The sequence below is a fragment of the Schistocerca americana genome, unplaced genomic scaffold, assembly GCF_021461395.2.
Source record: "Schistocerca americana isolate TAMUIC-IGC-003095 unplaced genomic scaffold, iqSchAmer2.1 HiC_scaffold_303, whole genome shotgun sequence".
Classification (NCBI taxonomy): Eukaryota; Metazoa; Arthropoda; class Insecta; order Orthoptera; family Acrididae; genus Schistocerca; species Schistocerca americana.
Window position 1 is genome coordinate 27,501 of NW_025726020.1, and position 5,000 is coordinate 32,500.

The 5,000-nt window shown below is 51.2% G+C and overlaps 1 non-coding gene across 1 annotated transcript in view; it reads right to left on the reverse strand.

Moving 5' to 3' along the window:
- LOC124579215 overlaps positions 1 to 265 on the reverse strand; it is a 1,910-nt gene extending 1,645 nt beyond the window's left edge. The window contains exon 1 of the ribosomal RNA XR_006972925.1: positions 1 to 265. This exon is cut by the window's left edge and continues 1,645 nt beyond it. This is a non-coding gene — a ribosomal RNA (small subunit ribosomal RNA).
- Between the last annotated feature and the right edge of the window lie 4,735 nt (positions 266 to 5,000).

A 5,000-nucleotide genomic window follows, 5' to 3' on the forward strand; every position in this document is an offset into this window, starting at 1 on the left:
AGAGTCACCAAGGCAAACGGACCGGACGAGCCGACCGATTGGTTTTGATCTAATAAAAGCGTCCCTTCCATCTCTGGTCGGGACTCTGTTTGCATGTATTAGCTCTAGAATTACCACAGTTATCCAAGTAACGTGGGTACGATCTAAGGAACCATAACTGATTTAATGAGCCATTCGCGGTTTCACCTTAATGCGGCTTGTACTGAGACATGCATGGCTTAATCTTTGAGACAAGCATATGACTACTGGCAGGATCAACCAGGGAGCTGCGTCAACTAGAGCTGAGCAGCCGGCCGCCCGGGAGTGTGTCCCGGGGGCCCGCGCGAACACGCAACCGTCCGCTCAATTATTCTGCAAACAGGAGGAGGCTGAGCTCCCCTGCACAATACACCTCGAAACCCTCTCAGGTCCCGGCGGCGCGCAGCGCCGTCCTAAGTACTTGGTCGGGTTCGAGAGAGGCGCAATCGCCCGGAGTTTGGCGAGTAGACGCTTTAGGTGCGACCACCCGTGCTCCCAACTGAGCTTGCCGCTGCCGACAGAGGCCCGGGAGCGTGCTGTCGTGGCATTGCCGGCGGGAGACAACACGCGCCACCTACGGTGACCGGCAGCTCCAACGCCAGCGCCACAGAAGGACAAAAGCCCCACTTGGGTGCCGAAGCGAACTCTCCCAGCACAGCGCACGCGCCAACACGTCCGCACAGCTGCGATACAAACCACCTGCGAGAACCGCAGAGGCGACCGAGCAGCAGACGGCGTCGCGGCGCCGAGCGCCGGGCGGCGGCGCATCCTCAGCGCACACAGTCCTCAATCGGACCAGCACACTGCAGATGTCCACCGCGCTTCGCACCGGGCCCGCGAGGACCTACTTTGGCCGCACGGCGCCGCGTGCAGGGTGCGCCGGCGCGCAGCTGCGCCGCCTGCCGCCTCCGTCGGCCGGCGCGCCTGCCACTGGCCGCCCCCACCAGCCGGCTGTAGCGCGTGCGCCCACGCACCGCGCGGCCAGCACGCCGGGAGGCCCCCCCTCACCGGCCGGGGACGGTCCCACCCAGCCACCGCCGCGTATCGCTTCACACCCAGATGCCATTCACGTTCGTGGGCATGGTGGGTATCGCTGGAACAACCGGTTGGTAGCTCAACCGATCGTCGCCATCACTGATTCACCTCTAGCGAGAACAACCGCACCACAACGGTTTACCAGTTGTTCATTTGCATAACGTCACCAGCAAACGTAGGCGTCCATCGCCATTTGCAAATTCAACGATTGTTGCATGCCTGTGTCAGGTGTCACGACACACTATGTCTGCCCACATACACGCAACAACATGTGCACGCTTCGCGAACACGTGGAAGGTGGCCCCCGTACGTATGCGATGTCCATTGCGCGAACGACTGTCAACCGGCCTCTGTCGCATGTCGCAGATGTGGAACGCAGTGCACCATGCTATCACGGTGTGTGAGAAGAGACGACTACGTCTGACAACACGCGCCACTACATCAACAGACGGCTCATGCTGATCGCCATCCAGGGCATACCACACTGCAATCCAGCTCTTATAGGGAGACGACACGTAGCTGAGTGCACAACATTTGGACCGCATGGTTCGCCGTTGTTGGCGCAGTCGTTGTACGGTCACATGTACCACGATGTATCATTCAGTACATGAGGACCAATGTGCAGTACAGTGTGTGATTTGGACGTACAACATCAGCGGACAGTTGACACAGGCCGTACCACAGCGTAGGCTAAGTGCTTCGCACATGCGAATGCCAATGAACAACTGCAAATGCCAATGAACAACTGCAAAGGGCATTGAGCATGTACGTCCTGCTGCCATCCACATTACAGTGTATAGCTGCAAGGTGTTTAACATGAAGCGATACACTGGGGACCGGGCAGTGCGAGTAGCAAACTATATTGCGGGGGTTGCAGTTAGGCAACACTACACTAATTTAACGCGTCGTATGACAATTACAGAGCAGGTTAAGGCCCAACGTGTGTTGGGTTAAGGCCCAACGTGTGTTGGGTTAAGGCCCAACGTGTGTTGGGTTAAGGCCCAACGTGTGTTGGGTTAAGGCCCAACGTGTGTTGGGTTAAGGCCCAACGTGTGTTGGGTTAAGGCCCAACGTGTGTTGGGTTAAGGCCCAACGTGTGTTGGGTTAAGGCCCAACGTGTGTTGGGTTAAGGCCCAACGTGTGTTGGGTTAAGGCCCAACGTGTGTTGGGTTAAGGCCCAACGTGTGTTGGGTTAAGGCCCAACGTGTGTTGGGTTAAGGCCCAACGTGTGTTGGGTTAAGGCCCAACGTGTGTTGGGTTACGTTAAGGGGCAGTGTGGGTTACGTTAAGGGGCAATGTGGGTTACGTTAAGGGGCAATGTGGGTTACGTTACGGCGCAATATAGGTTACGTTACGGCGCAATATAGGTTACGTTAAGGCGCAATATCGGTTACGTTAAGGCGCAATACAGGTTACGTTAAGGCGCAATACAGGTTACGTTAAGGCGCAATACAGGTTACGTTAAGGCGCAATACAGGTTACGTTAAGGCGCAATACAGGTTACGTTAAGGCGCAATACAGGTTACGTTAAGGCGCAATACAGGTTACGTTAAGGCGCAATGCAGGTTACGTTAAGGCGCAATGCAGGTTACGTTAAGGCGCAATACAGGTTACGTTAAGGCGCAATACAGGTTACGTTAAGGCGCAATACAGGTTACGTTAAGGCGCAATACAGGTTACGTTAAGGCGCAATACAGGTTACGTTAAGGCGCAATACAGGTTACGTTAAGGCGCAATACAGGTTACGTTAAGGCGCAATACAGGTTACGTTAAGGCGCAATACAGGTTACGTTAAGGCGCAATACAGGTTACGTTAAGGCGCAATACAGGTTACGTTAAGGCGCAATACAGGTTACGTTAAGGCGCAATACAGGTTACGTTAAGGCGCAATACAGGTTACGTTAAGGCGCAATACAGGTTACGTTAAGGCGCAATACAGGTTACGTTAAGGCGCAATACAGGTTACGTTAAGGCGCAATACAGGTTACGTTAAGGCGCAATACAGGTTACGTTAAGGCGCAATACAGGTTACGTTAAGGCGCAATACAGGTTACGTTAAGGCGCAATACAGGTTACGTTAAGGCGCAATACAGGTTACGTTAAGGCGCAATACAGGTTACGTTAAGGCGCAATACAGGTTACGTTAAGGCGCAATACAGGTTAGGTTAAGGCGCAATACAGGTTAGGTTAAGGCGCAATACAGGTTAGGTTAAGGTACGACATAGGTTAGGTTAAGGTACGACATAGGTTAGGTTAAGGTACGACATAGGTTAGGTTAAGGTACGACATAGGTTAGGTTAAGGTACGACATAGGTTAGGTTAAGGTACGACATAGGTTAGGTTAAGGTACGACATAGGTTAGGTTAAGGTACGACATAGGTTAGGTTAAGGTACGACATAGGTTAGGTTAAGGTACGACATAGGTTAGGTTAAGGTACGACATAGGTTAGGTTAAGGTACGACATAGGTTAGGTTAAGGTACGACATAGGTTAGGTTAAGGTACGACATAGGTTAGGTTAAGGTACGACATAGGTTAGGTTAAGGTACGACATAGGTTAGGTTAAGGTACGACATAGGTTAGGTTAAGGTACGACATAGGTTAGGTTAAGGTACGACATAGGTTAGGTTAAGGTACGACATAGGTTAGGTTAAGGTACGACATAGGTTAGGTTAAGGTACGACATAGGTTAGGTTAAGGTACGACATAGGTTAGGTTAAGGTACGACATAGGTTAGGTTAAGGTACGACATAGGTTAGGTTAAGGTACGACATAGGTTAGGTTAAGGTACGACATAGGTTAGGTTAAGGTACGACATAGGTTAGGTTAAGGTACGACATAGGTTAGGTTAAGGTACGACATAGGTTAGGTTAAGGTACGACATAGGTTAGGTTAAGGTACGACATAGGTTAGGTTAAGGTACGACATAGGTTAGGTTAAGGTACGACATAGGTTAGGTTACGGTACGACATAGGTTAGGTTACGGTACGACATAGGTTAGGTTACGGTACGACATAGGTTAGGTTACGGTACGACATAGGTTAGGTTACGGTACGACATAGGTTAGGTTACGGTACGACATAGGTTAGGTTACGGTACGACATAGGTTAGGTTACGGTACGACATAGGTTAGGTTACGGTACGACATAGGTTAGGTTACGGTACGACATAGGTTAGGTTACGGTACGATATAGGTTAGGTTACGGTACGATATAGGTTAGGTTAAGGTACACATTGTTGTAAGGAAAGGTTTAATGGGGGGCGGGGCGGGGCGGCCGGTTTGTTGATTGTGATTATAGTAAGTGGATGCCTGCGGCATCATCTGATTTGCCACGTCAGGATGCACCTTTGGCTCATGACAGGCGGCGCTCTCATTCCATGCTTGTGGCAGACCTGTGTCTTTCATTCCTGCCATTGTTTGTGTGCTGTGAGAGGAGGCAGTATTGTGATGTTGGGTGCACCCCTGTGTAGGACATGTGTGGGTGTTGGTGGCTTGGCTGAGCAATGGTGGTTGTCGGGTGGGTGGGATATTCTGTTTTCTGAGTGGACCTCCCAGTCTGGTTATGACAGTGTGGATTGTCTAATGTGGCGGAGAGGATGCACTGGGTGTTGTTCCATGCTGGTGCTTACATATTGTCTGTGTGCGTGTTACAGGCAGAGAGTAGTGCGTGATAAGGGTGTGTGGCTGACGTGTGGTTGTGATTGTGAGCAGAGTCTTTCAGCATGTATACGGACAGTTGTATACATTATCTGTATTCTGATGGCTCTATCTATTACTAATCAGCGCCGTGTATACGTTTAATCCGGTTCCAGTCGAAACTGTTGTATCTCTGTACATTAGTGACACGGCGAGCCCGCTATGTAGTTACTCGTCTCGGCAGCTTCCACCGGTGTATGGCAAATGATTATAAGGAATCAGTCTAGTCGTCAATACCGATGGTGTGACGT